A 24,076-nucleotide genomic window follows, 5' to 3' on the forward strand; every position below is an offset into this window, starting at 1 on the left:
TAGGTCAAGGATCCAGCATTGCCATGAGCTGTGGTGTGGGCCACAGATGCGGCTCGGGTCCCGTGTTGCTGCGGCTGTCACATAGGCTGTCAGCTGCAGCTCCAATTCAACCCCTAGCCTGGGAACCATATGCCTCAGGTGCAGCCATTTAAAAAAAAAAAAAAAAAGGAAGCTTTAAGAATTTAATAACAAAAAAAAAAAAAAGAATTTAAAACAACTCTTCTATTCCATGGTTTTCTTCAACTCTACCAGAGTTCTCTATAATCCTCTCAAAAATAAGGTCTCTGGGGATCCCCTTGTGGCTCAGCAGGTTGAGATCCCAACTAGTATCCACCAGGATGCTAGGTTCTATCCGTGGCCTCACTCAGTGGGTTAAGGATCTGGCATTGCCACAAGCTGCAGTGTAGGTCAAAGGTGCAGCTCAGATCTGGCACTGCAGCTCTTATTCGACCCCTAGCCTGGGAACTTCCATATGCCGCAAGTATGGACATAAAAAGGAAAAAAAAAAAAAAGGAAAAAAATAAGGTGACTACTTGTTTCTTTTCTATAAATCAATAAACATGCTAAATTTACCAACATTGTATCCTACAATTGGAGGTCAATAGTTATGAAAATACAATGACTATTTTAACTAAAGAAGAAGGAAGGGTGTAGAAAAGGAGGAGGGGGAGAAGACAGAGGAGACAAAGCAGCAGCAACAGCATCTCTGCCTCTCCTCCACTTCCATTCCAAGGGCATGTGTCATTTCACCTCTGGCACATCCCAGTTGATCTCTTCATCACCGCCCACCTGCCAATGATCATCCACCAGACAAATTTAGAGTGGACCCCTGACCCCTGCTATGTGTCCTTCCCCTGTCTCTCCTCCTTTCACCATGCCTAGGGACACACCCACCTGACACACCACCATTGCCGCCCCCTGGGAATGCCCCAAACTTTTGTAGGACTTGCAATAGAAACAACACCATTTGCACTTAATTGCTACTGTGATACATCAATTGCTAACAGTAACAAGCACCTCAGTCTAATCTCCCCAAACAGGCTGCAAACTCTTGAGAACAGAAATCAGGACTTGGAGTTTCCATCATGGTGCAGTGGAAACGAATCCAACTAGGAACCATGAGGTTTCAGGTTCGATCCCTGGCCTTGCTCAGTGGGTTAAGGATCCGGTGTTGCTGTGAGCTGTGGTGTAGGTTGCAGCGTGGCTCAGATCTGGCGTTGCTGTGGCTGTGGTGTAGGCTGGCAGCAATAGCTCCGATTAAACCCCTAGCCTGGTAACCTCCATATGCTGCGAGTGCGGCTCTAGAAAAGACAAAAAAAAAAAAAAAGACAACACACACTCTGGAGAGAGTTGCAGAAGTTCCTTGCTTTGCATCATGCTTGGCTTTCAGGGGCTTTATAAACATTTATCAGTAAACCACAGTCAGGATTTGTCCTAAAGGCTTTTATCACAACAGGGAGAGAGCTGGATACATTTTTTTCTTTTTTGTCCACCAACCTCAGGGCCAAAACGAAAGTCAGGGTTGAAGGCTGACTGACAACTGGGCCTGTGACCACAGTGCCCCAAGCCACCTGCCCTAGATGACCTCACCTCTGCATGAGCCCAAAAAATGTGGCCCAGAAGCCTTGACTGAAAACAAGGCCACCATCCCTGAGGGCTGCTATGGCCAGAGATAAACTGAACCAGAGATAATGACACTGGCAGCCTTGCCGTCTCAAAGACATCACACTGTGGCCCACGGTGCTGGCAGCGGCTCAAGCCCCTACAGAACCTGCCTGTGAGGCCAGCTCTTCGGCCACATTGACACGGCACTGCCGCTTCGCCCTCGATGAGAGCACCCATGCCACCATGGAGGACACTTAATTTTTAAAGGGCTGCTTCTGAGGACAGACATGCGACTGGCTGGAGGCTAAGCAGGACTTCAGTTACAACTGTACCACTAGCAGTTTTACAAGAATAAAAAAGGGTTGATGGATTTGGGGGTTACTAAAATTATCTCAAAGTTAAAAAAACAAACAAAACACTGATCATTACAGCGTAATGTGGTAAAGTGGTAATGGAGAGACATATGGTCACAAGGGGAGCAGCACCTCCAACTGCCTCAGGGAGCCACAGATGGGATCTCATCCCTCTGGGCAAAATGAGACAATCTACAGAGTGTTTAGTCAAGACGGTTTACTTTGTTAGTGATTAGTGCTAGTGGTTACTGCTACCTATTTTTATTTGTATTTTTATTCCATCCTACCTAGAAGCCAGGCATTGTGAGGTCTGGGCTGGGAGTTGGAGACAAGAATTTGGAAGGGAGGTTCCCACAACCACCCTCAGAGAGACACTGTAAACTCAACCACTCACATCCCCACAGGCTTTCCCTGGCCCTTCAGTGCTCCCTGGCACTCCAGCTCTGCTCCCCCCTCACCCAAATGCCACCAATATGTCCCCGTGTCTCCCCACCTGCACCAGGTGCAGTGGCGCCCCAACTGTGAGCATGGTGCCAAGTACAACCCCTGCTGAACAAATGAACAAATTCAATCAACTGCACGTGTTCACTTTCATGAATGATGATGCAAACCTGCTGCAGAACCTCGGAGGCTATCACCACGCAGCTGAAGAAATAAAGTGGCCCTGGCGGGGAGCTGGCCACCCCCAAATCAAAGAAAAACAAGGCTTCAAGAGGCAACCCCCATCCCAGTACCTACCTGAGCCCTTAAGTCACTTTATCAAAGGAAGATGTACACTGGGGACTCAAGGACTCAGGTATTACATTTCTAGACACAATTTCAAGACACCCCAATGATGAAATGGATGCAGCAAGCTAAGGCCATCATCACACATGCTCCAACAGAGTTCTCACCAGGTAGGCTTCAGGTTCAGGGGTTGGCTCTCCATGTGGCTTAACTACACAGAGAGGCCAAGGTGAGCACGCTCCCAGTGGCAGGAACTGTTCCACTTCTCACTGAATATGTAAAGGCTGCATGGTTTCTACCATAAGCACCTTTGGGGAGACGAGGAGAGAAGGTTAGGTCAACCCTCGGGTCCTCATCACAAATCTCAGTCTTCCCAGTAGAAGATCAGATTTCAGGGTTTGGTTGGGATGCTGCCTGCCCTTAGGCCAAAGGGTGCGCCTTTATTTTTGCTTTTGTTTGTTTTTTTCTTTTTTGGTCTTTTTAGGATTGCACATGAGGCATATAGAGGTTCCCAGGTTAGAAGTCAAATCAGAGCCCTAGCTGCTGGCCTACACCACAGCCACAGCAACACCAGATCCAAGGTGCTTCTGCAACGTACACCACAGCTCACAACTGTGCGAGATCCTTAACCCACTGAGTAAGGCCAGGACTCAAACCCATGTTCTCATAGTTACTTGTTGGGTTTGTTACTGCTGAGCAACAACAGGAACTCCCCAAAGGATGTTCTGATTTCAAAAAGGGCATCTCCTGTCCTCTATGATCCATATGCCAGGGTTCTTGGATAAGCCCTCATACCATAAAAAAGTTCCAATGTAAAAAAAAAAAAAAAGGTTTAAAAAAAGCAATACTGGGAGTTCCCATCGTGGCGCAGTGGTTAACGAATCCGACTAGGAACCATGAGGTTGCAGGTTCGATCCCTGGCCTTGCTCAGTGGGTTAAGGATCCGGCGTTGCCATGAGCTGTGGTGTATGTCGCAGACACGGCTCAGATCTGGCGTTGCTGTGGCTCTGGCGGAGGCTGGCAGCTACAGCTCCAATTGCACCCCTAGCCTGGGAATCTCCATATGCCGCAGGAGCGGCCCTAAAAAAGACAAAAAAAATAAAAAATAAAAAATGAAAAAAAGCATTACTTTTTACAAAAGCACTAACATTTGCCTGCCTCTCTCTAAGTTTCTCCAATGATGTCTTTAGTGGATACCTGTCTCACTCTGTTGATGGACAGAGAGCATGCTCATCCATTCATGGAGGATCCAAAGGTAGGAGAGAGTGAGACACAGTGGTCAGAGCAGTCTGGGGTCTCTCAGCCCCACTGCCCACTGTAAGATGACACTGCCCAAGCATAGTCCATCCAAGGGAGGGCAGGAGGCGAGCCAGGGATCTGGGAACCACGTCATCAGTACCACCACTGTCATCACAGTCCTCCTCTTCCTCACCACTGGTAATGGTGATGACTGTCTTCTTATGAGCCAGGCACCCTGCAGAGTGCTTCAAATGCTTGATCCCATTTGACCCTCTCAGCAGGCTTGTAAGGCAGGGACTCTTACCTCCTTACGGGTGGGGAAACTGTAAGGGGAATAAGCGACTTTTCTTGGGTAAAAGAACTAGGGCATAAGCATAAGAAAATGGATGCTTGTCTCCACCCCCCTCAAGAGAAATCCAAGAAGGAAATGACAGTCATGTAAAATGGCCCTGGAAAAGACCTTGTGTCAATGTTCCCAGCTGGAGATAAAACGGGATCCCTCAGACAAGGAAAGACTTTCCGACCTGATCCTTACCAACCAGATCATTTATTAAAATGAACTTAGCAGAAGTGACACAACCACACTCACTAACTCAGCTCAAGGATGGCAATCTGGTTTGCCCCTCCATCATTCAATATCTCCAAAGACAAATGCATACATACAGCATCCTTCATGCCCAAAGAGTGCTTCAAAATGCCTGCAAAAAAGAAAAGGGTGATCTCTCTGAGAAGTCCAACTATAAAAATGTTTCATGAAATTGGAGTTCCCGTCGTGGCTCAGCAGAAATGAATCTGACTAGTATCCTTGAGGACGCAGGTTCGATCCCTGGCCTTTCTCAGTGGGTTAAGGATCCAGTGTTGCCATGAGATATGGTGTAGGTTGCAGATGCAGCTCGGATCCAGCACTCCTGTGGCTGTGGTATAGGCCGGCAGCTATAGCTCTGATTTGACCCCAAGCCTGGGAACCTCCATATGCTGTGGGTGAAGCCCTAAAAGGAGAAAACAAAAACAAAACAAAAAAATGTTTCATGAAATTGTATGTAGCTAGCCACTTGATGAGAATTAAAAATTCACTGGAATTGAGACCTATACAGGACCTACCCTCTACCTGCATTAAGGTCACAGAAGAACCCCATGAGATGCACATGGTTTTTACAGAGAAGGAAACAAACTCTAGTTTAAGCAGCTTGGCCAAGTTCAAGCCTCTGGAAGTGGACCACAGGGACTAAGCAGCTGGATCTGTCTGAATCCTGGATCCAGGCCTCCAAACCTCCCATATCCCATACAGGCTGGCACCTGAATTAAATATGCAGCCCAATCCCCCCAAAAACTCTGTGGCTAACTCTTAGCTCTGTTTCTGTGCTCTAATCCAAAGTGTCAGCTGAGAAAGGCCCCACAAAAGGGAAGACCAATGAGAGCCTCCGACATCGGAGGGCAAATTCTATGGCTGGTGGGAAAAACCTGCAGAGTCCAGAATTCCCCTGGAAAGCCCCTCAAAAAGGAGCAACCTGGTGAGGGGTGCCCACGCCCTCCAGGAACCCACTACAGAGTAAGTGGCAGTGTATTCAGCCACATTCCAGGTAAAGTCGGTGTCAGGACAGATGGAACACACAGAACTGCCACCCTCAGAAGCACACACAGGGCTGCCTGATGGTAGCCGGGGCTGGCCTGGGAGACCTGCAGATTCACCCCCCCACCTCCCACCCCCCACCCCACCAGAACACGCAGTCAAGAGGAACAGCAGGGACTCCATGCTTGTTTCTTTTTTTTAAGAGCTTCTAGTTTAGTTAAGTCAAACGCAAATGAGTTGTGATTCTACAACAACATGATGTACCACAAGCTGCTGAAAGATCTAAGTTGAAAATGATGACAACATTCACCATACAGATAACCAGGTGAGACCTTGAGTTCTGAAGTTAAGACTATGGAGACTCTAATTTGACTTCTGCCACTTGGCAGCTATGAGAGCTTGGAAAGGGCTGCTCTGTGCCTTTCTTTCTCCAGCTGTTAAAGAGGTGGTAGTGGTGTCAGCTCCATAGGGCTTTTGTGGGGAGTCAGTGAAACAGGGCCAGTGAAGAGCCCAGCACAGTGCTCCACAAAGGCTGATGTCCACTCCCCTTGACAAGAAACAGAAAGACAAGAAAGCAGAGGGCTTCTGGGAGAGGTTATCTACTTGTCGGAGGTCCAGAGTGAGTGAGTCCAGACACCACACTGCAATCAGCACTGTGGTCTTGAGGAGCAGGGTGTAAGAGAGGGGGTCTCTGCTGGACAGAGCGAGCCAAGGCAGCAGGGTTAAAGGACCTGGGAGGCAGAACTTGAAGCTTTGGGAGCTGGGACGCTGAGCAAACAGGAGGATGAAAAGAAGGGAGGAAAAGCACTTCCAGAGAATATAAGAAAACCCAGTGAGGAATCATTCCAGACCTGCCCAGAAGGCAAGACTGCACAGGCACAGAGACCTCAGGAGGCAGTAAACTGGCTGCCTCAGTCATGAAGAAAGTGACCTGAGTGCTGGTCACCCTAGATGAGCCTTTGAGAGGGCAGCTCCTCAGGCCCAGACTCAGGCTGACAGCCCACCCAGCCCCTCCTCCACAGCCCCACAGGCTGAGACCTGGACTTGCTTTGCAAGGTCCCCTCTAGGATTCCGGATCCCTGCCCTCCTCTCCTCTGAGAGGCACACGCCCACAGGGCACACAAGAAATGACAGTGAGGTGTGAGTAGGCTGCCCTGGGCCAGCAGAGTCACGTGTCCAGTGCTGGCCTGGCTCTGTCAGCTGCTGAACCTTCACCCAGAATTAACTTCTGACACCACAATGGGACCTCTATTGCTCAGCAGGCTGGCACAGGTCAGGAGCAAGACTGCACCTTTACAAAACTTGTCGAGTAGTTTGCAAGTGGCGCAGAGATAGAAACCTTCCATTTGCCCATAATCATTCCTCTGTGTCCAGGGAGGGGAGGCCAACAGGAAGGGTAGGTGCTTCAGGACACAAAGCCTGGCACTTGAGCCCTGGGCTCTCCTGGGGTGAGAGCAGCTGTTCCCAAGAGCTGCCTGGGAGAATGAGACCACAAACCAAAGTAAATTGGGGGGCATGGGCCCCAAGTCACTGGGACATCAGGTGTGATAAAGACACCTGTCCTTGTGCAATTGGGGGTAGCAGCACTCAAGTTCAAAACAGATAGGCCTTTTAATTCCTGTTGATTGCAGGAGGGGAGCGGCCACTGCCACTACCCAGAAACCACACCTGGTGACCTGGAACCAAGAAAACCAACCTCACCCAGCAGGGTAGGACATGCCACGGCCTGTGGCTGAGGCCAAGGGCCTAGTGTTTCCCTGACAGAGTCACAAGATGCCAGAGATGGGAGGATGCACAGGGCTCAGAGCCCACAGGTGTCCTGATGGAGCAGGACACAGAATTGTCCCTGCACAGGATCACAGTGGTCTCCAGCTCCGGCCTTCGGAGTCAGGATCGCCAAGGCTGGGCCTGGGAATCTACACTTTAAAGACACACAGCCCAGGGCGACTTTGGGGCGGCCAGCCTGGCACTGGGCTGTTCTGAAAACTGGATCTGTCCAGCCTGCTGGGAGATGGAGCCACGTGGGAGCCTGAGAACAGACAGTTGTTAATGGTTCAGTTATTCCAGGAGCATCTACCCAGCAGGGCCACCCAGGGGACTGGCACTGAGAAGACACGGTTCCTGCCCTAAGGGAGCAGCTGTGTTCACCTGGGGAACTTCTCAGAAATGCAGATGTCCAAGCTCCACTGCCTGTGGTTCAGGTTCTCAGGGACTCAGAATCAAGCAAGAAAATGAAAGCAAGGCTGGACAGGACGAGGACTCTGGGAGGCGATGGCTAGGCAGGTGGTTCCGATACAGAAGTAGGTCTGGGGAGACTGAGGGCAGGCAGCGTCATGGCTCCAGAGAGGGGGAGATTTACACTTAGCCCGCACCCACTAGGGGCCAGCCCTGTGACCATTGTTCACACCACTGATATTCACCACAATCCTACGGGGTGGGGGCAGCTAATGCCCACTTTACAGATGAGACCATTGAGGCTCAGGTGTGGTAAAATGCCCTGCCCAGGGTCCTGATGCCAACAAAAACCTGGGCTGGGATTTGGACCCCAGCAACCAGAGCACTTGCTCTTTTCACTGTCATCCCATCCTCCTTCTGAGTCTCAGGCTTAGGGAAGGGCACCTCTGTCCACCCACACTGCAATCCAGACTCGTGAGGGGCATCCCTGACCTTTCTCTCTCTTTACCTCTTATGTACATGCCATCAGTGACTAAGGCCACTGTAGCACTTCCTTAACAGACAGTGGTTTTTTGTTTTTTTTTTTTTTTTGGACCGCACCTGCAGCATATGAAGGTTCCCAGGCTAGGCGTCAAATCAGAGCTACAGTTGCTGGCCTACGCCACAGACACAGCCACTCTCAGGATCCAAGCCACATCTGCAACAGACACCACAGACAGCTCAAGGCAAAGCTGGATCCCTGACCCACCAAGCAAGGCCAGGGATTGAACCCTCATCCTCATGAATCCTAGTCGGGTTTGTTAACTGCTGAGTCAGGAAGGGAACTCCAATCCTGTGGTATTTAAATAGGAGCCAGTGAGCTAGGTCACTCCCCAGCTTAATCCTCTGCAAGGGCCTCTCACAGGCCTAAAGACACAAATCTTCCTCCAAATTTGTCTCGGGGCCTTCCCGCAGGGCATCCCTTACCCTCTGGGCTCTCCAAGGTCTCTTAGCTCAGAGCCAGCAATGACCCTCCCCAGAGGGCAACGCCACAAGAAGGAGCAGCTCTGTCATGCCCGGGGCTGAGCCAGAGGGTGCACAGTAGGAGGTGTGTGTGGTGGAGGTGGGGTTGACTCAGCACAGGACCCTCAGCTGGTCCAAGGCCCAAGTACGGTCAGAAAGTCAGAGACTAGGCAGACAGGCCAGAGCCAGACTGGGAAGGGAAGGCTGTGAACACCAAAGAAAGGAGCTAGGATGTAAGTCTGGGGGCCGTGAGCATCTTCCAAGAGGTTCTTGGAAGCAGGGCAGTAACATGACCAAATTCACATCTGCACACTTTTGGTGGAATGAACTATCACTTTCTCTAATCTCTGTGAAATCAATCTGCCAAGAGCTACCAAAATTTGAAGTCTGCCTGCCTGTTGACCCAGCAATCCCAGTGTCAGGAGGACACTCACTGCAGGGTACTTGCCTATTAGCAAAAAAAGAGAAACTAGCCCAACTGGCCAACTGGAGAATAAACCACAAGCAGACAACTCCCTCTTCCCACCCCCTGGAGGGGGGTGTGTTTAAGAATTCATAATGTTTGCATTTTAGAAAAGTGGTACCAAGTATGCACAATTTTTTTTTTTTTTTTGTCTTTCTGACTTTTTAGGGCCATACCCGTGGCATGTGCAGGTTCCCAGGCTAGGGGGTCTAATCGGAGCTGTACCCACTGGCCTCCACCAGAGCTATAGCAACAACAGATCGGAGCCAGTCTGAGCCGCATCTGTGACCTACACCACAGCTCATGGCAACGCTGGATCCTTAACCCACTGGGCAAGGCCAGGGATCGAACCCACAACCTCATGGTTCCTAGTCGGATTCGTTTCCGCTGCGCCACAGGAACAGGAACTCCGATGATATGTTACATAAAACCCCATCAGGGTCAGGTGCAGCATCCACAGTCAAATACAGAAAGTTCTGCAGCTGAACATGATTACTTCTGCTACACACTATAAACAGTGTCCTCTTAACTCAGGTCAGGTTTGGTGCAAACTTGGTGTTTGCACCAAGTTATTTTAAAAACATAGTTTCTTTTTTTCCTTTCTTTCTCTATTTCTTTCTTTCTTTGCCACACCCTCGGCATGTGGAGGTTCCCAAGCCAGGGTCAAAACCAAACCACAGCAGCGACGGCAGTCACTGTAGTCAAAATGCCAGATCCTTAACCCACTATGCCACAAGAGAACTCCAGAAACATTCAGTTTCTTGATTCCATAACTGTGGATAAGAGATGGAAGGCCTGTGGTCAAATGATGGAATAATAAAACAGAAAGTCACTGAACATTGCCTGAGCCCCGCCGTGTGCAGATAAGCTCCAGGTGATTCCCACCCACTGATGCCCTGCGCCCCCTGTGAGCCCTGACGCCCTTTACTGTCCCAGCATATCCACATGCTCTTCAAAGAGTTCCCATTGTGGCTCAGTGGGTTAAGAACACAACTAGTATCCATGAGGATGCAGGTTCAATCCCTGGCCTCGCTCACTGGGTTAAGAATCCAGCGTTGCCATGAGCTATGGGGTAGGTCGCAGATGCAGCTTGGATCTGCATTGCTGTGGCGTAGGCCGGCAGCTGTAGTTTGACCCCTGGCCTGGGAACTTCCTTGTACCGCAGGTGCAGCCCTTAAAGAAAAGAAAAAATAAAGCATCTTGACGTGGCCACCACCATCACCACCACTGCTAACATCCATTGAGCACAGACTGTACCAGGCAGTCCTTAGTGCTTCATATTAATTTCCTCACTAAATCCACACAACCCAAAGGTGCTACTGTTAGTACTCTCATGTTACCCCAGATTCATCTCTAATTTATTCTCTATCATCTAACCAAGAGACTGAAGCACATATGGACATAGTGACTTGCTCAAGGCCACCAGCCAATGCATTGTCCTCAGGGGTATGAGCACTACCTGCCACCTGTCCCTGGTTCAAGATCGTCCCTGGGAATTCAGGCATTCTGGCTCCAGAGCATCGTATCCTCTTAACCCCTACACTTGCCTTGTCTCTTGGTAAAGCGGCTTAAAACTTTTATAGAACATGGAAAATCACAAGGTCATAAATAGATAAAAGCCAAATCATGGTGGCATCCAGAGCCACAGCCAGAGTGCTTATTCTGTCCCAAGCAGCCAGGCACGGAAATGAAGCACGTCCATCTTCTATCAGAAAGACACAAGCCAAAGCACCCAAGCACAGATCCTCTGGGGCACAAAGCCTGACCCAGGGAACCTCAGGCCATTCAGCCTGGAGATCTGCGCCAGCACACCCACTGGGCTGTCCCAGGCTGTCTACACAATAAGCTGTAATTTCGTGAAGATCAGCCCAGGGTGTGGATGCTGAGCCATGTTCCCTGGGCAGACAGAGGCAGGTTCCACCTCCTCTCTGGATCCCTTCCAACCCATCCAGTAACACCAACCACTGCACCTCAGGTAAAGCCTTGGCCTCAGGTCAAGCTAGCCGACAGGCAGGTTCCCTCCCTCTCCAGCCTTCAGGTTGGGACATTACAGGGAGTCCAGTGAGAGCACCAGAGAGATGCACCTCTCCTCTAAATGGCACCACAGTTAGGAGCAGCCTCCCTCCCCCCCCCCCAATGCCCACCCTTTCTGCAAAGTAAGGAGCGGGCCAGGGACTGGTGATGGGCATTGCTCACACCGCAGGATGTGAGGTCAAGATGGATGAGGAGGAGCAGAAACACACCTGAGCACCACAGCCAGGAAAATGCCTCTCACGGGCTCTATCCTCCCCTCCCCTCCAGCCTGCCCTGGCCTCTGACAGTGTTTCAACACCCCAACCTTCCTCTAGAAAAAGACTACTGTGTATTTTTTCCCCAATGAATACATAATAAAATAGTTCACAACATACATAAATTACACAAATCTCTTTTTTTTTTTTTTTTTTGCTTTTCAGGGCTAGCCATGTCTGTGACCTACACTACAGCTCATGCAATACCAAATTCCTGACCCACTGAGAAATGCCAGAGATAGAACCCACATCCCCATGGACACCAGTTGGATTTGTTTCTGCTGTGCCACAACAGGAACTCCAAACTGCACAAATCTTATTTGTGCAACTCAATAATGTTTTCATATATTTATACCCCCATGTGATCACCAACCAAATCAAAATATAAAATGCTTCTAGTCCTCTAGGTCTCCTCATGTGTCCCCCAGTTAAGGCCCTACCCAAAGGCTCTTTTCATTGCTGAGTACACTCCACTATATAGATAAACAGCATCCTGCTTACCCACATGGCTGTTGATGGGCATTTGGGTTGTTTCCACCTTTTGGTAATTATGAATAAAGCTGCTATGATCATCCATGTACAAGTCCTTGGATGCTCATAAGCACTCATTTCTCACAGGCACTATACCTAGGAATGGAATTGCTCTGCATAGGTAGGCACATGCTTAGTTTGGGTAGACATGGCCAAAACAGTTTTCCAAAGTAGTTGTACCCATTCCTACTCCCATTCGCAGTGTACGACAGTTCCAGTCGCTCCATGTCTTCACCAGCACATTTGTGTCAGTCTTTTTTATTTTAGCCATTTGGGGTGGCTATATGTGCTATCATTGTGTTTATAATGTTCTGATGACTATTGAGGTTATATACCTCTCTATACGTTTATGGGTCATTTGAAATCCTCTTTGGTGACGTGCTTGCTCAAGTGTTTTGTCTTTTTCAATGTGGGTTGTCTGTTTCTTATTGTTTTGTAGGAGTTCTTTACATATTCTGGATATGAATCCTTTGTTGGACATGTGTACTTCAAATATTTTCTCCCAGACTGCAGCTTGCTTTTTCACTTTCTTAATAATGTCTTTTGATAAACAGTTTCTTAATTTTATTTTTTCTAATTTATTCTTTTTTGAGCTTTTTTTTAAATTTTTTTAAATTTTATTTATTTATTTATTTTTGGTCCTTTTTTTGCTATTTCTTGGGCCGCTCCCGCGGCATATGGAGGTTCCCAGGCTAGGGGTCTAATCGGAGCTGTAGCCACCGGCCTATGCCAGAGCCACAGCAACGCAGGATCTGAGCCGCGTCTGCAACCTACACCACAGTTCACGGCAACGCCGGATCGTTAACCCACTGAGCAAGGGCAGGGACCGAACCCGCAACCTCATGGTTCCTAGTCGGATTCGTTAACCACTGCGCCACAACGGGAACTCCGTTTCCCTCTTTCTAATGGTAATCACTAGTTTATTCTTCATATCTGTGAGTTTGCCTATTTTTATACCACTTTTTGTTGTATTTTTCAGATTCCACCTATAAGTGATACCATACCATATTTGTTTTTCTGTCTGATTTATTTCATTTACCATAATGCCCTCCAAGTCCATCCATGTAGACATTATTGTTGACAAGAGTTCTTAATTTTAATGAAGTCTAATTTATAAACTTTTTATTTATGGCAGTGCTTTCTGTGTCTTGTTCAAGAAACCCATGTTTTGCCTAATTTGATCCAAATATTCTTCTTTACTATCTTCTTTTGGGGGGGGGTTAGGACCGCACCCCAAGCATAGGTAAATTCCCAGTATAGGGGTCCAATCAGAGCTACAGCTGCCGGCCTACGTCACAGCTACAGCAATGCAGGATCCAAGCCGCATCTGCTGCCTACACCACAGCTCATGGCAATACCAGATCTTTAACCCACTGAGCGAGGTCAGGGATTGAACCCACATACTCATAGATCCTAGTCAGGTTTGTTACTGCTGAGGCATGATGGGAACTCCTCTTCTTTATTATCTTCTGGAACTCCTTAATTTGCCTTCCACATTTAAGTCCTTAACTCATGTTGAGGTGGTTATTTGTTTGTTTGTTTGTTTGTTTGTTTGTTTTGGCCACACCCTCAGCATGCAGAAGTTCCCAGGCCAGGGATGGAACCTGTGCCACAGCAGCAACCTAAGACACAGCTGTGACAATGCCAGATCCTTAACCTGCTGCACCACCACGGAACTTCTCAAGTTGAAGTAGAGGTGATGGGGGTATACTTTTAGGGTAAAGTTCTGTCAGCTATGATGACAAACCAGACACACAAGAAGGATCAACCTCCATCATCCCCAGAGAAAAATGCAGCTTCCCAGATTCCTCTGTCCTTTATCTGGATCCTACAGAAATATCTAATTCCACTTCCCCTCCTGCAGCCCAACAGAATTCAGATATACATGTCCCTATGGTCAGAGAGAGTTTCTGGACACAAACCACATACAAAATATTTTTATCTCATGTGAAACTTTCACAACTTCCCACAAGTCAATTTTAACAATTGTACATGGATCAAATCCTTTTAAAAGGCATGATGATTAAGTAGGAATAAGCACAGGGACATTGTAAGATTGCACTGGCTGTCAGATCTGCTGAGCGTCGCCTGCTAGGAGTTATGGAGGCTGCAAGACATGCCCAGACATGGCCCCTGTGGTCACCATGCTCACAACCTGGGGGAGAAATTGAAAAAAAAATGGGGGAAGAGAAAGCCAATGGGGAGAAGTATTGAGGGAAGGCCTCCCTGCAACATCTGAGCCAAGACTGGTACATGGAAAGGAGCTGACCCCAAAAAGAGCAGAGGTAGGGGCACTGCAGACAGGAAGAATGCCATATGCAGACTGAAAAAGAACAGGGACTGGGTTCTTGCTAGAAGGCATGGCAGGGAGTAGCAAGCTGCGTAGGGGAAAGTAAGAAAAGGTTTGCATTTTTCTTCTAAGAAGAACTGGATTGCACTGAAGGAGTGTGCTCTGCCTTATTTTCCAGAACATGCACCATGGAACCTTTCTAAGAGGATGAAGGGCATGCAGTTGGGCCACTCTGAAATCCTTCTATCACATGGTTCAGGCAGGCAGAGAATCAGACTCCTCTCAGCCTAGACTATGCTTGTGCACGCCCACGCACACACTCACACACACACAAATGCCCCCTTGGTGCTACCTCAGACTGATGACTCTTAGTTCCTCCTTGAATCCTGGGTGGTAGAATAGGGTCTACACTACATCTCAGGGATCTCAGCTCCTGATTTCTCAGCACTTACCACAGCCGTAATGTTACTTACATTCTTGTGACTATTTGATTAATATCTGTTTCCTGAATGAGTCTGCCTAATGGCTCCAGGAGGGCAAAGTCTGAGCCTTTCTCTGAAAAGCCTCCCCAGCACTGAGCACAGGGCCCAGCCCAAGGTTTAAAGGCTGAATATTATACATTTTAACTCTTTGAATGTGAATGTTCAAACACATACAAAAGTCGAAAGAATGTGCCCGTCACACAACTTCAATGGTCAGCTCATTCCTAATCTCTTTTTGTCTGTACCCCTCAGTCTACCCCAGCCATCACACCACTCAATACATACTTGCTCAGTAAATGTATGAATGAATGCCTCTTTACTGTATTGGACAACAAAACCCAAAAGTGCTCAATTTTTTTTTTTTTTTTTTTTTTTGTCCTTTAAGGGCCGCTCCCGCAGCATATGGAGGTTCTAGGCTAGGGGTCGAATTGGAGCTGTAGCTGCCGGCCTACACCACAGCCACAGCAATGCATAATCCAAGCCTCATCTGCAACCTACACCACAGCTCACGGCAACACCGGATCCTTAACCCACTGAGCGAGGCCAGGGATCAAACCCACAACCTCATGCATGCATGGTTCCTGGTTGGATTCATTAACCTCTGAGCCACAATGGGAACTCCTCAAAGTGCTCAATTTTATTGATTTTTCTGTTGATATTAGATAGCTAGGAAGGAGTTGAGGATGGGCCACCTAAATGAGTCAGTTTGTTACCAAGTTAAAAACTCTGATAAAATTTCAGATGAAATTTAAACTATTGGCGACAATGAATTTCCCTTCCCCCACATTCATTGGGCTTTACTTTTGGTCTTGTCCATATCACTGCCTCATTCATTAAGAAGTGACCATAGGAGTGGAGTTCCCATCGTGGCTCAGTGGTTAACGAATCCGACTAGGAACCATGAGGTTGCGGGTTCGATACCTGCCCTTGCTCAGTGGGTTAAGGATCTGGCATTGCCATGAGCTGTGGTATAGGCTGCAGATGTGGCTGGGATCCTGTGTTGCTGTGGCTCTGGCGTAGACCGATTCGACCCCTAGCCTGGGAACCTCCACAGGAGCAGCCCAAGAAAATGGCAAAAAAGACAAAAAATTAATTAATTAATTAATTAATTAAAGTCTTGGAGTTCCTGTCATGGCTCGGTGGAAACGAATCTGACTAGTACCCATGAGGATGTAGGTTTGATCCCACACCTCACTCAGTGGATTAAGGATCCAGCTGTGGTGTAGGTCGCATATGCGGTTCAGATCCTTTGCTGCTGTGGTTGTGGCTGTGCCTGTGGCTGTGGTATAGGCCAGCAGGTATAGCTCCAATTTGACCCCTAGCCTGGGAACCTTCATATGCCGAGGGTGCAGCCGTAAAAAGAAAAAATACATACATACATACGTAAAATAAACAAATAAAAGTCTTGAAAGACCAAGTTTCTTTCCATTTAACAAGACATGTGGCCTTTTACACACAGAAAAATAATGCCTTGGAAATGAAAATGAGCATGACAGCTTGCTCCCTCCAGGAGCAAACTATATTACACGTATTTTATCTGTTGTAACATTCATGGTAATTTGTGCCAAATGAGCCTGATTCTTTTGAGATGCCATTACAGCTTTACAAACATTGGACAAGAATGTCATAGCTATGATTAGTCTCAGTGTCCCACAGAGTGAGTGGCATTCAGTACTCAGTGGGGTTTTGTGTGTATTTTTTTAATGGAAAAGCTTCCTTGATTTTGAATGTCCCATTTTCTATTTTAAATGTATTTCAATATTTTATTTACTTAAAATGCTACTCAACAATTTGCAATTTTTTCACAGGTCTATGAAATTCAATCTTTGTATTTGGAAGTGTCAGCGAGTTCGTTTAATATCATCCACTCCTCAGGATCCCAAAGGTACCAATAAGAATGACCTGAAATGCTAAAATGTAATCATACTTCATGATGCAGTTTTTGTTGTAATATATACTTATTATCTGCATTTCCCAACTTTTTTTATGAGCTCAAAAAAAAATTAAAGTTGTCTTTAAACCTAAGACCTAGAGATAAGTCACATTTGGAGTTTAATCTTCCATGTGTGTGTGTGTGTGTGTGTGTGTGTGTGTGTGCACACGCGCGCGCGTGCGTTTATGCATCCCTGGCATGGCTACAAGTCCAGGCTCCTGAATCTTTGCCATTTGCAGGCTGTGTGGCCTCAGGCAAGTTGCTTCATCCTTATAAGCCCATTTTCTCTTCTGTAAAGTGAGATTGATGAGATAGCTGATAGGATGAGATTAAGGTTTGAAGGAGATTAAATGTGCAGAGGCCTGAGCCCAGGGCTGGTATACACCAAGCGCTCAATCAGTGTAGCTGCTATAATTGTGGTTCTAAAAACGAGCTGCAAAAGAGCTCTGAACAGCTTTTAGACTCTGTTGGGGAGCCTTCCCAGTGGCCTGCTCAAAAGTGGGTATACCTGCCTCCACCCACACAGGAGGAAGCTGGTCAGGGAACTGGAGAGGGCGGGCGCCTAGAGGAAGCTCACAGCAGCTGGAGCCTCTGAGTCACCGCCCAACCCCTCCCTGCCACATCTCTTTGTTCACTAGGGGGTGAGCTGTGACTCACATGGGCTCCAGCCCTGGGCTGGGCCCATCTGACCCCGGGGACCAGACTGACCTGCCCACAGTCACTAAGAATATTCATGTGGATGCTTTCCATGCCCGCTCCTGCCATGCCAGATCCCAGGCTGCAGTATCAGATCTTAGAGGGACCCTCTGGGCTCCTGGGTAGTTTATCCCACCACCACCACCACCACTTCTTTTTTGGTCTGTGCCTATTTTTTCACTGTGTTTTGCTCCATTTTGATTTAACTTCAACCTGTAAAGAAAATGTCCGGAAGACCCACAATAGGAGTCACACCTTCTAAATCCACCTATATTTTTTTATTATGATAAAATTTTTTTTTACCATTTTTAACTGTACAGTTCAGTGGCACTAAGTACATTCACACTGTTGTACAACTCTCACCACTTCCCGTCTCCAAAACTTTTTCATCACCTCAAACAGAAGCTCCATACTCACTGAACAAAAACTCCCCCTTCTGCCCTTCCCCTGGCCCCTGATAACCTCCATTCTCCTTTCTGTCTCGATGAATTTGCCAATTCTAGGTGCCTCATGTAAGTGGAATCAGACAATATTTGTCCTTTTGTGTTTGGCTTCTTTCACTTAGCATAACGTCTTCAAGGTACGTCCATGTGTGGCCTGTGTCAGAATGTCCTTCCTGTCTATGGCTGAGTACTATTCCATTGCACATGTACCACATTGTCTATCCATTCATTTGCCAATGGACACATGGGTTGTTTCCACTTTTCCACTATTGTGAATAACACTGCTGTGAATATGAGTGTGCAGCTATCTGAGTCCCCAATTTTAATTCTTTTGGGTAAATACACAGGAGTGGAATTGCTAGATCCTATGGTAGTTCTGTGTTTAACCCCTCTTACACTTTCAAGAGTTGGGCATCATAACACTGCTGCTGCCCCAGCTCATGCTCAGTAAATGGTCTCTCATTCTGTGTTATACACCATTCTAAAGACTTTCCATGTATTAACTCATTTAGTTCTCAAAAAAAATTCCCTGAGGTGGGTGTGATTATTTTCATTCCCATTTTACAGACAAAGAAACTGAGGTTTCCCACACCACATCACAGTGCCAGCATCTGCATCCAGGCAGATGACGCTTTCACATTGCCTCTCTACTTGTGACAAAGAAATCAAGCTGCTCTGCCAACATGCATTTTCTGCCCTGAACAATGCCTTACTTAGGTCTATAATATCTGTCCTCGCTCTGGACTAAAAAACAACTATAAAAGGGGGGAAGAGAGGTGGAAGGGGGATGATGCTCCATAGAGTTGGAGACTCATTCCTTGCAGTGAGAGATCTGACTCCATCTAGGATGGTGAAAAAGATTGACTGCAACAGCTCAGTCCAATGACTGAACCCAAAGATGACATCCCCAACCATCTCTGCACTCTATCACCACTATATACTCTAGAGCCCCATCCTTACTGCTCTGGACTCAAGTGCCTCTGAGCATCTTCCCTGCAGCTTTTTTTCTTTTTTCTTTTTTTTTTTTTTTTGCTTTTTAGGGCTGCACTTACGGCATATGGAGGTTCCCAGGCTAGGGCTTGAATCGGAGCTACAGCTGCCAGCCTATGCCATAGCCACAGCAATGCAGGATCCAAGCCACATCTGTGACCTACCCCACAGCTCAAAGCAACGCTGGATCCTTAACCCACTGAGCAAGGTCAGGTATGGAACCTGCAACCTCATGGTTACTAGTTGGATTTGTTTCTGCTGCACCACAATGGGAACTCCTCTGCAGCTTCGGAATGAGTCAGGGTGGCCTGAGGGAAGCCACAGTCTGTCCTGGCTGGGCCTATATGCAGCCCTGGACCAATCACCACAGCCAGGGGGTGGGGAAGCACCATGGGCCCTCCTGGGCCATGGCCCCAACCTGGGTTCAAGAGAATGGGGACTCCTTCCAGAGGCGAGGGAGGGAGGCAAGGCCAATGCCCAAGAGTCATTCACTGGCCTCATCTTCAACAGCAGCAAATTGGAAGCAGCCCAATAATAGTGAATAAAAGAACAGAGTTAAGTAAAATTGCTACATCCACTCAGTGAAACATTATACAGCTGTTTAATAAGCAATCATGAAGATCATGTAGCAACTGAAGAAAAAGGAGGAGAAAGAGAAGGAGGAAGAGGCTTATGGAGAAATGTATGGTGGGAAAAGACAGTAGACACACACACACTAACATGTAACAGTTCAGAGGTAAGAAAAAATGAAAAAAAAAAAAAGCAAGAAAGAATTGTATCATAACGGAGGAATCATAGATGGCTTTTAAACTCTATTTCCCAAACTTCCACTTACTAGTTCAACAGCACCAGGAGAGGTGCTTGGGACATGGCAGGGAAGAGAAGAGTGAAAAAAAAAAAACAACACAGGCCTCATAAAATTTACATTCTATGTAAATTAGTACAACCACTGTGGAAAACAGTATGGAGGTACCTCAGAAAATGAAATATAGATCTGCCATATGGCGTTCCCATCGTGGCGCAGTGGAAATGAATCCAACTAGGAACCATGAGGTTTCAGGTTCGATCCCTGGCCTTGTTCAGTGGGTTAAGATCTAATGAGCTGTGGTGTAGTTTGCAGACGTTGCTTGGATCTAGTGTTGCTGTGCCTCTGGCATAGGCCAGAGGCTGTAGTTTCGATTCGACCCCTAGCCTGGGAACCTCCATATGCTGTGGGTGCGGCCCTAAAAAGAGAAAAGACAAAAAAAAAAAAAAAACTACCGTATGACCCAGCAATCCCACTCTTGAGCATATACCCAGAGAAAACTTTCATTGAAAAAGATACATGCACCCGTATGTTCATTGCAGCACTAGCCAAGACATGGAAACAACCTAAAAGTCCATCAACAGATGAATGAATTAAGAAGATGTGGTACATATACACAATGGAATACTACTCAGCCATTAAAAACAAAAAAACAAAAAAAATAATGCCATTTGCAGCAACATGGATGGAACTAGAGATTCTCATACTAAGTGAAGTAAATCAGAAAGAGAAAGACAAATATCATATGATGTCATGTATAGCTGGAATCTAATATGCAGCACAAATGAAACTTTCCACAGAAAAGAAACTCATGGACTTGGAGAACAGGCTTGTTGTTGCCAAGGGGGAGGGATAGGAAGTTGGATGGACTGGGAGTTTGGGGCTAGTAGATGCAAACTATTGCATTTGGAGTGGGTAAGCAATGAGATCCTGCTGTATAGCACAGGGAACTATATCTAGTCACTTGTGATGCAACATGATGGAGGATAATGTGAGAAAAAGAATAGGTAAGGGTCTATATATATATATGTATGACTGGGTCACTTTGCTGTACAGTAGAAATTTACAGAACACTGTAAATCAACTATAATGGAAAAAATAAAAATCATAAAAAAGAAATTTACGTTCTAGTGGAGGAGGCAGAAAATGAATCAGATGAAAAAGCAAAATATATCCTCTATTAGATTGTTAAGAAAAAAAAAATCTAGGAGTTCCTGTCGTGGCACAGTGGTTAACAAACCTGACTATGAACCATGAGGTTGCAGGTTCAATCCCTGGCCTTGCTCAGTGGGTTAAGGATCCGGCATTGCCATGAGCTGTGGTGTAGGTCGCAGACACAGCTCGGATCCCATGTTGCTGTGGCTCTGGCATAGGCCGGTGGCTACAGCTCCGATTGGACCCCTAGCCTGGGAACCTCCATACGCCTCGAGAGCAGCCCAATAAATGTCCAAAAAAAAAAAAAAAAAAAAAACCTCTAGGAAGGCAGAGAGGCGTGTTGGGGGTAGTGTTGACAGTTTAGATAATATGGCCAGGGAAGGTGATATCTGTAAAGGCTTAAGGAAGTGAGGGGCTGTGTTGTGCCAAAGTCAGGAGAAGAGCATTCCAGGAAGGGGAACAGTGAGTGCAAAGGCCCTGAGGTGTCCAGCTGAAGGAGAGCACTGAAGCGGATGCAGCTGGAGTAGGGTAATGAGGGGAAAGCCAAACTAAGGGAGGAGTCAGAAAGAAAAGCAGCCAAATCATTGGGGTCTTAGAGGCCACCGTAAGGACTTCAGCTTTTGCTGTAAGATAAGAGCCCTTTTGAGGGTTTCTAGAAAAATAAGCGGTAATCTGGCCACCCCTTTAGAAGGATCCCTGTGGCTCTGAATTGAGAGCAAACTGGAAGGAGGTAAGGACAGAGGCTAGAAGACTAACAAAGAAATCGCAACAGTCATTCAGGTGAGACGGGAGAGGAGCTTGGACAAGAGTCATAGCAGCAAGACAGTGGCCACACACCAGGTATATTCTGATAGCACACGCAGTGGAATTTTCTGATAGGTGTGAGGATGAGAGATAGAAGAGTCAAAGACAACACCCCAGGCTTTGGATTGAGCATTCAGAAGGATGAAGATCCTTCAACTGAGATGTAGGAAGAGGACCATTGTTCTGGAAGCCAGGCAAAGAGTGAACTTCAAGGAGTTCCCTTGTGGCACAGCAGGTTAGGGATCTGGCATTATCACTGCAGCAGCCTGGCTTACTACTGTAGCACAAGTTTGATCCCTGGCCCAGGAACCTCCACATGCTATTGGAGTGGCAAAAAAGAGAACAAACAAACAAAAAACCCAAAACATTAACAACAACAAAAAAAAACTTCAAGGAAGAGAAAATGACCAACTATGTCGAACACTGCTAGTGGCCAGGAGGAAGGATGGGGTCAGAGAAGGGGCCATGGGATGAGCAACATGGCAACATTATTTACAAGAGCCAAAAGTGGAAGCAAGCCGAGTGCCTCCTCAACAGATAAACAGATAAAGAAAATGTGGTTTGTACATACAATAGACTGTTTATTCAGCCTTTAAAAAGGAAGGAAATTCTGACACATGCTACGACATGGCTGTATACTGGAGACATTATACTAAATGAAATAAGCCAGCCATACACACACAGAGTCTTTTATTTTTTTATTTTTTTTGTCTTTTTAGGGCCATACCTCAGGCTAGGGATCCAGTAGGAGCTGAATCTGCTGGCCTACACCACAGCCCCAGCAACTCAGGATCCAAGCCACATTTGGGACCTATACCACAGCTCAAGGGAACGCCAGATCCTTAACCCACTGAGCAAGGCTAGGGATTGAACCGGCATCCTCATGATGCTAGTTGGGTTTGTTAACCACTGAGCCATGATGGGAACTCCCAAATACTGCTTTTTTTTTTATTCTACTTATATGAGACATCTAGAGTAGTTACTTCATGAAAAGAGAAAACAGAATGGAAGTTACCAGGGTCTGGGGAGAGGTGAAATGGCAAACTGTCATTTAATGGATAGAGAGCTTCAGTTTCTACAAGATGAAAAAGTCTGGGAGATTGTTGCACAACTATGTGAGTATACTTTAACACCACTGAACTGGATGCTTAAAAATGGTGAGGGTGGAGTTCCTGTTGTGGCTCAATGGGTTAAGGACCACACATTGTCCCCAGAGGATGTGGGTCTGATCCCTGGCCTTACTCAGTGGGTTCAGGATCCAGCATTGCCACAGGCTGCAGTGCAGGTCACAGATTAAGTTTGGATCCAGTGTTGCCATAGATGTAGCAGAGGCCCTAGCTGTAGCTCTCATTCAACCCCTAGCCCAGTCCAGGAACTTCCATATGTAGCAGGGGAAGCCATTAAAAAAAAAAAAAATAGTGATAATGGTCAATTTTATGTTATGTGTCGTTTATCATTTTTTTTAAGTGAGAGAGCATGAAAGAGTTGGAGTCAGCAAGTCCAGACAATTCTTTCAAGAAGTTCTGCTCTAAACTGAAAAGAAATGGAGGTGTAACTGAAGGAAGAAGTGGGGTGTGTTTCTCTGTTAAGTTGAGAAAAATAAGAGCATGTTTGTGTGCTGAGGGGTTGGCTCCAGTGGACAGTGTTCTTGAATGTTTAAATTACCTTCAAAATAAAAGTTATCCTTTGGGATGATGAAAATATTCTGGAATTAGACATGTGTAATGGCTGCACAACCTTGTGAATATACTAAAAACTAGTACTAAATTGTATACTTTGAGGATTTATAGTATGTGAATTATATCAATAAAAGTAAGATAAAATTAAAACTACAATAAGTTTAATGTTGTCTGGATACCATATTCTCACATACAGCCTAAGTTTCCACTGAGACATCCCCAAATACCAACAGTTCCTATGGCCAGTGACCCATAGGTCACCACAGCTGTGTGGTAGCTTTGGCTCAGGAGAGGTGAAGGAAGTCTTTCAAGTTTAGGCTGAAATACAAATGTGGTTTTAACACAGAGTGCCCTGCAGATAAATGCACTGAACAAATACCCACTAGCTGCAGATAAATGACCCTGTTTACTTAGGGCCATGAACTCTCAGAGCTCTGGTCTAAAACTGAAATGTAAGAAAAATCCACTTAACTCAAAGCAATAAAATCTGAGCCACTGCCATCGCCAACCCATCTGCCAACACATGTTATTCCCCTGTAATTGCACAGGAACCAAGGATAACCTTATTTTGCAGTCATTCATGGGAGAAGGAGTTCTTTCTGAAATATCCTTCTATTTGTAACAATATCACATTCCTGCTTCCCACTGACTTTTTCCTTTCTTTGGAACAACTTTAAACAGTATCTTATTCCCTGCGATATTTAACTTTAAGTGTCAACTTGACTAGACCTTAAGGGACTGATATTTGGTCAAACATCATTCTATATGTTTCTGTGAAGGTACAGGAAATTTTTGATTGATTGATTGATTGTCTTTTTAGGGCCACACCCTAAAAAGGAGGCATATG

The 24,076-nt window shown here is 46.5% G+C and overlaps 1 protein-coding gene across 3 annotated transcripts in view; it reads right to left on the reverse strand.

Moving 5' to 3' along the window:
- Positions 1-24,076, reverse strand: part of ARHGEF3 (Rho guanine nucleotide exchange factor 3) — a 341,554-nt gene that overhangs the window by 302,374 nt on the left and 15,104 nt on the right. Inside the window, exon 1 of one of the 3 annotated variants that reach the window (XM_047777288.1) lies at positions 2,852-2,872. The exons of the other annotated variants lie outside the window; for them this stretch is intronic. The gene's annotated coding sequence lies outside the window, so the exon portion shown is untranslated. Of the gene's footprint in view, positions 1-2,851; positions 2,873-24,076 lie in introns of those variants that run through there. 3 annotated transcript variants of the gene reach the window in all.

The sequence above is a fragment of the Phacochoerus africanus genome, chromosome 1, assembly GCF_016906955.1.
Source record: "Phacochoerus africanus isolate WHEZ1 chromosome 1, ROS_Pafr_v1, whole genome shotgun sequence".
NCBI classification, from domain to species: Eukaryota; Metazoa; Chordata; class Mammalia; order Artiodactyla; family Suidae; genus Phacochoerus; species Phacochoerus africanus.